This window comes from Octopus bimaculoides, chromosome 4, assembly GCF_001194135.2.
Source record: "Octopus bimaculoides isolate UCB-OBI-ISO-001 chromosome 4, ASM119413v2, whole genome shotgun sequence".
Classification (NCBI taxonomy): Eukaryota; Metazoa; Mollusca; class Cephalopoda; order Octopoda; family Octopodidae; genus Octopus; species Octopus bimaculoides.
The window spans coordinates 127,176,099-127,189,711 of record NC_068984.1 but is presented as its reverse complement, the minus strand read 5'-3'; the positions used below and the strand labels follow the sequence as shown (position 1 = coordinate 127,189,711).

The 13,613-nt window shown below is 36.7% G+C and overlaps 1 protein-coding gene and 1 long non-coding RNA gene across 4 annotated transcripts in view; one reads left to right on the top strand and one right to left on the bottom strand.

Annotated features, from left to right (window-relative positions):
* The window catches only part of LOC128247631 (uncharacterized), a 15,829-nt gene extending 13,097 nt beyond the window's left edge, over positions 1–2,732 (bottom strand). Inside the window, exons 1-2 of the long non-coding RNA XR_008264005.1 lie at positions 2,477–2,732; positions 2,227–2,305 (exon numbers count right to left, since the gene is read on the bottom strand). This is a non-coding gene — a long non-coding RNA (uncharacterized LOC128247631). The remainder of the gene's footprint in view (positions 1–2,226; positions 2,306–2,476) is intronic.
* LOC106871170 (uncharacterized) overlaps positions 1–13,613 on the top strand; it is a 103,057-nt gene that overhangs the window by 43,369 nt on the left and 46,075 nt on the right. The window lies entirely within an intron of this gene.

Here is a 13,613-nt window from a genome sequence, read left to right as displayed (position 1 = left end):
TATATATATATATATATATATATATATGTATGTATGTATGTATGTGTGTGTGTGTGTGTGTGTGTGTGTATATGTATATATACAGGTAGATGTAGGTATGCACATACATGTACGTATATATGCATATACTCATTTATTATTTGTATTATATATATATATATATATATATAAACACTCATATATGCATGTATATACATATATATGTATGTATGTATGTATATAGTCCTAAAAACCTCTCTTCAGATCACACGTCTTGGATACAAAATTTGATTGTAACTGGCCAATTGCATTATTTGATTTTGCAATGAATGCTAAATGTAGCCAGGCAACTTGCTATAACATTGTCAGTGATGGTGATGACAGTGATGACAATGATGAAAGTGGTGGTGGTGGTGGTGGTGGTGGGCAGGGTGATGATGACGATGTTTGTTATCATGGTGTTAATAATAATGATAACGGTGATGGTGATGATGACGATGATGATGATGTTGATGATGATGATGATGATGATGCTACCAGTGATAATGAAACAAAATTTCTATTATAGAATTCTAGTCAGAGATTGTAACATTTAGCAATGCTTATTTTTCTTTTTTTTTAGCTTTGTTATCGAAATAGTCATGGTAGAAACCTCAAAGAATCCAATCAAAGGAACCATAAAAGGTTATGTACCATTATTAGAAAACTGATTCTGGAATTACTGTTTTATATTGTACAACTGATGTAGATCTAGTTTATTTTTTGATCCTGTGTAACAATATTGTGAACGAGGTGTGGCCATGTGGTAATAAGTTTGTTTCTCAACCACATGTTTCAAGTTCAGTCCTATTGTGTGGCAATTTGAGCAAGTGTCTTCTGCTACAGATCTGGGGCAACCAAGGCCTTGTGAATGGATTTAGCAGATAGAAATTGAAAGCCCATCTTGTGTGTGAGTGTGTGTGTGTCTGCATGTACGTAAATACATACATACATCAATCAATCAACCAATCAGTAGTGTGTAATTTTATAATTTCAGTACACACGTGTGCGTACTATATTTCAGCCATTAAACACGTGTACATACATGATGGCTATAAAAATGTGTCTGCAAAACATCATGCACTTTATCAACTCTGGTGTACCCTAGGGTTCAGTCCTGTTTATCACTCTTTTCCTTTTCTACATCAGATCACTGATGTAGAGAACCTCCAACTCTCACACAGGTAACAGCACTATTCAGTCTCCCATGACCTTCTATACACATGCAGCTTAGATACCTCGTGTCAAACTCCCAGTAACTCCAGGAGAAAAAGACCTCAGAAGTATATTTCAGTGTAGTCATGCCAATTGTATCTTTTTCAACAGCTAAAAGGTACAAGCACTGATCATATCAAGAAAGCATCATTACACTTTATGGCATCTTAAACATGAGAAGCTCAAAGTGCTAGATTTCACAATCACTGAAAATCTCTCATAGTGATTGCACATCTTTAACATATCTTGAACAATTTTTCAGAGACTGGTCTTCCTCTTTAGAGCTTAATTATACTTCAGCCCTACAACAATTACTGATCCTCAGCTAAGCTCAAGTGATACTCACAATGAAGTAATGCTCTCACTTCTAGAGTGGTGTTGCTGCTGCACACACAGACATCACAAACTATATTCAAAGAAAGGCCATTTGACTGATTGACCTCTGACCCACAGATGTCTCCTCTGTCTGCTGTTTCTATTGGTACTACAAAGGCTTCTGCTCCTCAGAGCTGGCTAGTTTCAAGTTTGTTTTGTCAACCCCACCAGGCTCCTTGCTAATAATTAGCTTTGTCTTTTAACTTTTTGTTTTACTTATTTTAGCAACTGGATGGACTGTGGCCTTGCTGAAGCACTACCTTTAAAGGTTTTGGTTGATCACATCAACCCCAATACTTATTTTTAAGTTTGGTGATTATTCTAATGGTCTCTTTTACCAAACCACTAAATTATGGGGGCATAAACAAATCGACACTAGTTGTCAAGCAGGGGCTGTGGGACAAACAAAGACATCCCCCACCACCACATGCACACAGAAGCTTCTACAGTTTCTGTCTACCAAATTCAATCACAAGACATTGGTTGGTCTGGGGCTATAGTAGAAGACACTCGTCCAAAGTACTGTGTAATGGGACTGAACCTGAAGCCCCAGGATTGCATAACAGCTTTTTAACCACACAGCCATACCAACACTTCAGAATACAACTGTCAACTTACAACAGCTTAAATGAATGTTAACGGTTTATCAGTCTTAGAGGATCTGTGAAGTCCATGGGCATTCTTTGTTCCTCCAGACCTAGTCAGCAAAAAAGAAAGAAAAGAAAAGAAAAAATGTGTAAATAATTGACTGAGTTGACATTACACATGTTACCGTCATTATAACTGAGGTAAGCAGCAGTTTCACTAATATGTTTGTTGTAGTAACTACACTACTTCTATACATATTAACATGTTAAACATTTCTCACCTGCTGTGCAGTCTCATAATTCATAATGAACTCCATCAACTATTGTAATCGCATATAACCATCCTGTGAATTGGTGACCCAAAATATGTGATAGAGAGAAAAGGAAAGAGAGGAAGTTTTATGGCAATATCCAGTTTAAAGTAGCTTGGAAATGATATGTTGTTTGTGAAGAATTCACTGCTATTCTCTGGCTCCAGCCGAATATGAACAGTGTCTACATCTAGATGAATGAAGTTAATAAGCTGTTTATTTAATATTTAATGTCATATTGTCTATGTTGACTCAATAAACAGATAATGGGCTACGATAATTAGTAGACCAATAATAACAATACTAATCACATTTCTGCTGCAATACCAGCTTGTCAGGAGCAATATATTCCTAATATATTGGAGTATAAGAAATCATGCATTTTTTAATTATCTAATGCCTTTATATCTTATCTTCTAAGTAACATTCATATTGAATAAAAGGTTATGATTAAGTTTGGTTTTGTATAAATTGTGCCAGTTTTTGATGTAGGGATATACTTTGTCAACCTGTAATAGGGTCACCTTGTTACATTAATTGTAAAATGGGTATATTACCCTAACTTGTAACATGGACAAGCTGTTACTCAAATAGAATTGAGGACAACTGCTTTAGAAATTATACTATCAGTGGGCTTTGACTCTGTAGATTCAACTTGTAAAGCCTTCTCTTCTATTCTATTGCCTTTAACCGTCCAACACGGAGTATAGGCCACTTATAATTGAATTCCGTGTCACATAATTTTTCGCTTCTGTACTTATACTCTGCCATGAATGTCCCCCTTTCTCTAGTTCCTTTTGTCTTGAGCTACGCCACAAGTTCTTAGGCCTACCTTTCTTTCTATATCCATCTGGATTCCACTGTAAAGCACTTTTCGCTACATTTGGTGTGTCTTTTCTAATTATGCTACCAATCCACTTCCACTTTTTCTTAAATATTTGCTCCCTAATCGAAACTTGATTTGTTCTTTGCCATAGCTCCATATTGCTTATGTGTTCGGGCCATCTAATTTTAAGTATACTATGCAAGCATCTGTTAATGAATGATTGTATTTGCTTATTTGACTTAACTGTTGTTCGCCATGTCTCAGCCCCATACAATAACACCACTTTTACGTTGGAAACTCTGCTAGATCAGATTGGAGCCTGGTGCAGCCATCTAGTTCGCCAGTCCTCAGTCAAATCGTCCAACTCATGCTAGCATGGAAGGCAGACGTTACACGATGATGATGATGATGATGATATATATATATAAAATAAATTAAATAGAGAGATACAATTGCCAATCCAATAATTTATTTATATTATAATATAACATAATATACTATTAATATAATATAACATAAAAGAAAATTATTTTGTCCGTTATAATTTAGTTGCTTTTTAATTGTAATTGCTATGTAGTTGAAAAGTTAACGCTCATGCTCATAAAACATAGGCATTTGAATTAATTTTTTTACAATTCAACCGTTCTTTCACATGGGATTTCTTCTATCTTTAAACCTTAGCTCTTATGAGACTTATATAAGTGAATTGAATTGTTTATATGTCATAAAATGTATATAATTCGAAACAAACTGTTGGCTATTTTGGTTTTTTAATGATTATTTTAATGTTATATTATATTATATTTATCATATTATATTATGTTACATTCATAGTATATTATGTTATATTATAATATAAATAAATTATTGGATTGTCAATTGTATCTCTCTATTTAATTTATTGTTTGTAATTTGCATTATACCCATATTTATGTGGTATTCAACTGACGCACCAGTGAAGTGGATGTTTTGCACACCCCTTTGAAGGAATTCCTTTCCTTAGTTTGTTATTTTACATATATATATATATCAAGGTGCCACGCAGTGGGACTGAACCCAAGACTACATAGTTGGGAAGCAAGCTTCTTAAGCACATAACCACATTTGGATCTGGGGTTGATATATTTGACTTAAAATCTTTTAAGGTGGTGCCCCAGCATGGCCGTAGTCTAATGACTGAAACAAGTAAAAAGATAAAAAAGATAAAATAGATTACAAGGTGGTATAAAAAAGTTTCTAAACCAGTTCTGTAGTGCTCCAACATATATTTTTCATTAAATTTTATAAATCTGATAATGCAGGAAAACTAATTTTTCAGTACATTTCCATAGATTTAGTCAGAAGACAGGGTGCAGTACACATGACCTACAGAGCTCTCTCCACCAAGATTGGTGAAATTAATGTGGTTGATATTCAATTTGAATATCTGCAAATTAATGTTTGTGATGGGGGGAAAAATATATTGTTGGGAAAGGAATACTAGTGGGTTGACATTCTAGAAAGGAGTGACTGGCAAAAGTATGTATACATAAATAACACTTAATTTCTTTATTTCTTTATTTCTATTTTTAATATAATAATTTTGAGTTTTGAGGAGAAAGTTTGTTCTCCTCCTCCTCATCATCATCGTTTAATGTCTGCTTTCCATGCTGGCATGGGTTGGACAGTTTGACTGAGGACTGGCAAGCCAGGAAGCTACACCATACTCCAATCTGATCTGGCAAGGTTTCTACAGCTGGATGCACTTCCTAACACCAACCACTCTGAGAGCGTAGTGGGTACTTTTTACATGTCACCGACAGAGGAGCTAGTCAGGCAGCACTGGCATCGACCATATTTGAATGGTGCTTTTTACATGTCACCAGCACTGGAGCCAGTCAGGCAGCACTGGCATCGACCACGCTCAAATGGTGTTTTAGCCAGTCAGGTGGCACTGGATTGACCATGCTTGAATGGTGCTTTTTACATGTCACCAGCGCAGGATCTAGTCAGGTGGCACTGGCATCGACCATGCTCAAATGGTGCCTTTTACATGCCACTGGCATGGGTGCCAATCAGGCTGCACTGGTATCAGCCATGACTACTGTGTGTGGAAGTTTATAAAACAATTTTTAAAATATTCTCTTAAATTTAGTATTAGACACAAAAGCAATGTGGTAGGTATTTAAGAATAATAAACAAATAATATAACTGAACAGTATTTTGAGACAGAGTGTGCATGTCTACAATAATTATTAAATTGATAATTTACTATACACAGATTAAAAGGATTATAAGCTGCAGGTACGGCAGTGCAAGAAGTTTTCTTCTGAACCACATGGTTTCAGGTTCAGTCCCGCTGTATGACACTTTGGGCAAGTATCTTCTATTCTGACCCCAGGCCAACCAAAGCCTTGCGAATAGATTTGGTAGATGGAAACTTAAAGAAACCTATCACACACACATATTGTGTGTGTGTGTGTGTGTGTGTGTGCATGCGTATGTGTGTTACTGTCTCCTTGCCTTGACATCACATGATATTTGTAAAACATATGTCACTGCCATGCTATCACTGTCTTTCATTTCCAATATTCTGTGGAAACATCTCTGGTCATGGGGAAATATTACATTACTTTGAAGCAGGTGAGGGTTGGCAACAGGAAGGGCATCCACCCATAGAAAATCCACTCCAGCAAATTCCATCCAACTCATGTCATGCAAACATGGAAAAGTGGACATTAAAACGATCATGATGACAACTTATTTTTAGACAGCTTGCTTGTCATTAACGCTAATGATTAATTATATATACAGATTTAAAATGCTATTATCAGTATAATTTGCTTTAAAGTTAATAAGGAAATATTTATCAATTATTACTAGTTTCGCATAGTGTGTGGCCTTAGATTGAAAAATGGGCAAAGAAAAAAAAAAAGAAAAAAGAATCTGCCATATTTTAAGAAAAGTTAAGATGGTTTGAAGCTTTTTAAGTTTGCGCCAAAACCATGGAGATGAAAGACAAATTGTGTGAATGCAAATGTTGTTTTGATTTCTCATTAATAATGAAGTAGGCAGGGGCATAAACATTCCACAGTACTGGGTAAGGAGTATTTGTTAGATTGAGAACTGCTGAACTTTAAGGGCTCCTTCTAGACTTTTATGGAAATTCCTCCCTTCCTTCGCCTCTTCGTTTTGCTGCTGCTGCTGCACCCCACCACCACCATTACTACTATTGCTGTTACTACTACTACAACTGCTAATGGTTGACCTGTAACAACAGAGCAGTTAACCAATAAAAGAAGGCTATCATTATCTGTCTGTGAGCATATCATATACAGACTGGTTTATTGAAGAGGATTAATGTAGTGGTTTTAGATATTTATGTATAAGTGCTTGCAGATCTATTGAGTCATGGCATTCACTTAGCAACCATGTGGTTTTGGTTTAAGGTTGCTCCCTACATTGCATGGTATCTTCTATCATAGCCCTGGGCTCACCAGTGTCTTTCAAGTGCAATATGGAACCCATTGTGAGTTTGTGTGAGTGTGAGTGCATGTGTGTTTTGTCTTTTACTTCTTTCAGTTACTACACTGCAGCTATGGTGGAGCTCCTCCTTGAAGAATCTTTTAGTTGAACAAATCAACCCCAGTACTTATTTTTGTTTTTATTTAAGCCTATTACTTATTCAATTGGTCTCCTTTACTGAACTGCTAAGTTACAAGGACATAAACACACTAACACCACCAATTGTCAAGTAGTGGCAGTTGACAAACATAGACACAAAAACATGCACACATATGGGATTCTTTCAGTTTTCATTTAAAAAATCCTCACAAGGCCTTGGTTGGCCCAAGGTTATAGTAGAAGACAGTTGGAATAAAAGTTCTTTACTTGAAAAACGAATAAAGATTGACGACAGGAAGGGTAACCAGTTGTCAAATACTGCCTCAATAAGTTTTGTTCTACCCATGCCCACATGGAGCAAAACATAACAATGATGGAGATGATGTCTGTCATTTTTCTAATAATTTGCTTAACACTTCACTTTCTGCCATCCATAACACACCAGAGTAAATATGTTTCATCCAGCTGACTATTAAAAATAATACGAGGAGTGGTTGTGTTTATAATAGACAACTACTATTTATAAATGAGCCAAGAAAGGGGACACTGTATACTTAATTGGTCTAGAGATAACAGTTATATTGTACTCAGATTTATATCCTACTGTCTTGAAAAAGAAGGATTCACCAGATAGACTTCGATATGTAATATGCAAGGAAAGGATGAGATAGTTATGGTTGGAATAGTTTTATCATGGGTCTTCTTTTATTGGCTTTCTGGAATCTCCCTCTTGCTCATATTTTCCCCACGTTTTGATTTAGAAAGGTACAAAAGAACCCTAATGGCATCAATGTTACCTCTTGAGGAAGGCCTACAAAGCCCCATGAACACTGTCCCTTCCGATAGACCAGAAGTCCTGAACCACAGGCTGGTGTTTCATCATCATCATCATCACCATCACCATCATCATCATCATCATCATCATCATCATTTAATGTCTGTTTTCCATGCTGGCATAGGTTGGAGAGTTTCATAGAAGTTGCTAGCTGAAGAGTTGCCCAGGTTTCATCCATTCTGGCATGGTTTCTACAGCTGGATGCAAGAAATTTTTTCAATGGACTGGGGTATCATACACATACCAAAAACACAATAAAGTGCATAATAAATAATTTAATTATGACATATATAACGCATATATAATGCATAAGATAATCTGCTGACTGTGATAGTCAATAAAACAGAAATAAAATTTTAGAATTTATTTCCTTTGTGTGGCCCTGTACCAAATGACTTTTGGTACAGTACTGGTCTGTGGCCTGGTGGTTTGGGATTTCTGCTATTGACCTACTAAGTGACACTCTGTTGGTTATAATGACAAGGGTTCCAGTTGATCTAGTCAATGGGACACCCTCCTCCTGAAATTCCATGGACACATGTACCCTTAACATATACATTTTTATTTCTTTGTTGCCCACAAGGGGCCAAACATAAAGGGGACAGACAAAGGGATCAAGTCGATTACATCGACCCCAGTGCGTAACTGGTACTTAATTTATCGACCCCCTGAAAGGATGAAAGGCAAAGTCGACCTCGGTGGAATTTGAACTCAGAATGTAACGGCAGACGAAATACCGCTAAGCATTTCACCTGGCGCGCAAACGTTTCTGCCAGCTCACCGCCCTTCCTTAATATATAAAGTTGTCAGGAAAATTCAGCATGACTCAGAATGTAACAAAGCTGGTCTTTTGAATTACAGGTACAACTCATTTTTGCTCACTGAGTGGACTGGAGCAATGTGAAAGAAAGTGTCTTGCTCAAGGACATAATGCACTGCTAGGTTTTGAACTGACAACCTTACAATCATGAGCTGAATACCCTAACCATTAAGCACACAGCTTCACTCATTTAGTTAAAGGGAAATATTGTAGGTATGATGTTCAATTAGGTAAACTAAAACAAGCAGAGTTAAGTGCATTGCTCATGGGTACAAATAATGACTAATAAAATTGGAGCTCATGAGTGCATCCTCTGTAATCTAGCATCTTTATTTTTCACTCATGAATGATGTAATTGTTATAATTGACATAATTGCCTCTGAATGATGTAACCGTTATAATTGCAAGCTACAGTATTTTATACTGCAATGATAGTGTTTACATTTGTCATCCACTGCTCAAGGCTCCAATATCTATTGCCTACCAACTAGGGAACCTTTATATATCAGGTCATCTCATAAGTTCTGTCCGAATTTTGAATAAAGAAAACAAGTGATCAAATGTTATGTTTAAATGAAATTTAATCATCAATGTACTTTCCCTGATTATCTATAACTTCCTTCCATCTATTTACAAGCTTTTTAATCCCATCAATGAAAAACATTTTTGGTTTCATAGTGAAGAACTCTGAAATGTCAGTTTCGACCTCCTCATGGCTTGCGAAAGTTATGTCCCCCAAATGATTCTGTAAACTACAAAACAAATAGTAGTATGAGGAATTTTTTTCCAACCATGCTCTTCGATCTTCTGTGATGTGATCTTTGCAGTGTGGGGTTGCACATTGTCCTGATGAAACATCACTCCTTTTCGATTTAATAAAGCGGGTCTTTTTTTTCTTCAAAGCTTGGTTCAAATGCTCTAATTGCTGACAGTAGACTTGAACATTGATTGTTGCATTAGGTGGTAACAATTCAAAGTGAATTACTCCTTTGCAATCTCACCAGATTGAGAGAAGAAACTTTTTCCCATGAAGTTCCCTTCTTGGTTGTGGTTGAGCTTTTTCCCTTTTACCAAGCCACTATTTACGACATTTAACATTTTGATAGAAGATCCATTTTTCGTCACAAGTCTATCCAAAAAGGGTGAAATAAGTTCACGAGAATGGAGAGAAGAGCAAATGTCAACTCGGGATTTACGGTTGCTTTCGGACAATTTATGAGGCACCAAGTTTCCAAGTTCAGGAAGCTTTCCAAGTTGTTGAAGATGACAATGAACAGTTGTATGATTTGAACTAAGCTTTATTGCCAATTCTTCAACTGATAATGCAGGACTTTCTTCAAGTGATGCCTCAAGGAGCTTATCATCAAACTCAACTGGACGTCCTGTTTGATCTTCCTTTTCAAGGCTGAAATCTCCACTTCTGAATTTTGCAAACTATCTTCTGCAAGTTCTTTCATTCAAGCATTCTTTCCAATAAACTGAGTGTGTGTTTCGAGTCACTTCGGCTGCAGAGTTTCCTTTTTTGTACTCATAAAGCATTATGTACCTCGAATGCTCTTTGGATACTTCCATGTTAGAAAGGGTTTTAATCAAATAAATTTTAATTGCATTATTCTGTAAAATAATATTTAATTAGTTTAAATGTACACAAATGCATAAAAATAATTTTTAATTCCGTTAGACATTCTAAAATTCTATTAAATTTTATACAATTTTAAAAAAGGTAAAATTGGACAGAACTTATGGGATGACCTAATAGTTAGTTGACCTTGCAAGAAAAATAAACACTTATCCTTATCCAGGGTTTCGTCACTCTTGAAGGAAGAAGCCCTCCCTGGACTCTTGTCTATCACCAGCCAGTCATGGCCATGTAGGTCCCTGGTAGCAGGTGAGATCATCTCGCCATTATGTCTTTAGTCAGCCTCTAGATCTTGTCCTGGTGTCCATTCTGTTACCCTGATTGTCCATCTGTTGTCCTTCAGTCATATGATGAGGCCAGCCCATCTATATTTGTTCTCCTTAATGATTCTTATAATGTTATTGACTCTCGTGTGCTATCAAATCTTGGCATTGGTTTTCTTGTCCCACAATGTGATGCTGAGCATGATTCGTTCCATTTTCCATTGGGATACAATGACGGCATTCATTAAATAGCAGCCAAAATCTTCCTCAAATCTCTTAAGCTGCACTGTCTAATATCAACGCAAGATTGTCATGGCTGGAATACCTTTGGTCATAGGTTTGCTCAGTCTCAAGACTGGCCTGGGGTAAAATAGCAACTAATAAAGTGCTTGTCACATCTAGGCGCTACAGTAATCCCTCGCCTATCGTGGTTTATTATTTAATCTTACGTCGATTCCCCCATGGTGTTGTTTTGCATTTATAATAAAATAAATTTATACAAATTATAGAAATTATAGGCGTAGGAGTGGCTGTGTGGTAAGTAGCTTGCTTACCAGCCACATGGTTCTGGGTTCATTCCCACTGCGTGGCACCTTGGGCAAGTGTCTTCTACTATAGCCTCGGGCCGATCAAAGCCTTGTGAGTGGATTTGGTAGACGGAGACTGAAAGAAGCCTGTCGTATATATGTATATATATGTGTGTGTGTGTATGTGTCTGTTTGTCCCACCAACGTCGCTTGACAACCGCTGCTGGTGTGTTTACATCCCCGTAACATAGCGGTTCGGCAAAAAGAGACCGATAGAATAAGTACTAGGCTTACAAAGACTAAGTCCTGGAGTCGATTTGCTCGACTAAAGGCGGTGCTCCAGCATGGCCACAGTCAAATGACTGAAACAAGTAAAAGAGTAAATAATAGAAAAATACACAGTACAGTACTGTTTCTACTTCGTGGATTTTCACCTATTGGGAGAGGTTTGGGAATATAATACCCACGATAGTCGAGGGATTACTGTATTATAATTATGAGAATTATGGTACTGAAAGACCCTAGTCACTCAGCGTGCTAGAAATAGCAGCCAAATTCCTCCCCAATCACATCCCCACCATCTTAAATAAGGAAGAACATATTGGATGTTTCCCTTGATATTTCTTCTTTTAATTTTCCCTATGTACGACCAGAGATGTATTCCTTATTCCATTAATTATAAGAATTGTAACAGTGTCCATGGTCACTGTTACAAGAATAATACATTGTATCTAAATAAAAAGAAAAAAATGTGCTAGCCACTAGAAATCTTCAATTATTGGTCTGTTGGACCATTGCTGAAATGAGGGTAACATAACACAAATACTCTTAATTAGAAATAGTCATAATTATGACTGTCATCAAAATATATTTAGTTCGGTCAGCAATTTTTGCCAAGTGAACGAGAAATACTTTTAATCTAAGGGAGATAACTACAATGAAGTTCTATTGGATTCCGTTATAATAAGCTCCCTTCTCATATATACCTCATTTCTTTTTCTTTCATTTTCTTTTGTTTTTTTTTTTAATGAAACTGATTTATCTGAAAGGAGTATATCCTGAGTTTAACCCCATCTTGTCTGTGTGTGTGAATTAATGTTCGTTTTTTATGCTATAATAAAAACAATAATTACATGGAAGAATAACCCAGTACTTCTTCTAGAGTACATATTTATTACACTTTTGAGCTGTGGCCTGTTTTGTCATATATATGCTTGTATTCTTTTATTTGTTTCAGTCGTCTTGACTGCGGCCATGCTGGAGCGCCGCCTTTGGTCGAACAAATCAATCCCAGGACTTATTCTTTGTATGCTTAGTACTTATTCTATCGTTATCTTTTGCTGAACTGCTAAGTTATGGGGACGTAAACACACCAACATTAGTTGTCAAGCAATGGTGGGGGTACAAACACATGCGCACGCACATATATATGCGACGGGCTTCTTTCAGTTTCCGTCTACCGAATCCACTCGTAAGGCTTTGGTTGGCTTGAGGCTATAGTAGAAGACACTTGCCCAAGGTGCCATGCAGTAGAACTGAACCTGGAAGCATGTGGTTGGTAAGCAAGCTATTTTACCATACAGCTACTCCTGCACCTACAATATATATATATATATATTTTTGCTTTTATTCTTTTACTACTTTCAGTCATTTGATTGTGGCCATGCTGGAGCACCACCCTGAAAGGTTTTAGCGTTTTAGCCAAACAAGTCAACCCCAGGATTTATTTTTCATTTTTTAAGCCTGATTCTTATTCTATCTGTTTCTTTTTGCCAAACTTCTAAGTTACGGGAACATAAACTTTTCAGATGTATTCATCATCATTATCATCATTTAATGTCTGTTTTTCATGCTGGCATGGGTTGGACAGTTTGACAGGAGCTGGTAGGCTGGAGTGCTGCACCAGGCTCCACTCATCTGTTTGGCATGATTTCTACAGCTGGATGCCCTTCCTAATGCCAACCACTTTACAGAATATGGTGTGTACTTTTCCACATGGCACTAGCATAGGTGTATTTCACATGTTGCTGGTACATGTGCTCTTTTACATGGCCTGGCACAGGTGCTGTTTACATTGTAATGGCATGGTTTCTTTTTACATAGTACTGGAACAGATGCTTTTTACATAGTGCCAGCATGGATGCTTTTCATGTAGCACCAGCATGGGTGCTATTTACATGTTGCCAGCACAAGTACTTTTTACACGGCACCGGCATGGTTGCCTTTTATGAGGTACTGGCATGGGGTATTGTATTTCTTATTTAAAGAGCCAGCCTTATAATATAATGCTTCACTACTAATTCTGCCTGAAGATTAGGTTAAGAGTACATGTTGCCTCAGGATAAGCAGTTGTTCTCATACTTATAATTCAAGGAAATAGTTCAGTTGATTAAGTAACTAGGATATTCATTGTTGAAAGTGTTACATGGAAGTTTCTTAAATGTAATAGCATCAATAGTTGACTTTATTGTATTTTATTTCATTCTATTTCATTTCCTTTGGAAATCTGAAGACTTTCTGTACCTGTATATAAATAATCTAAAGAACAATTCCTTCATATTTTTCGACTAACATACCTCTCATCCCTTTCTATG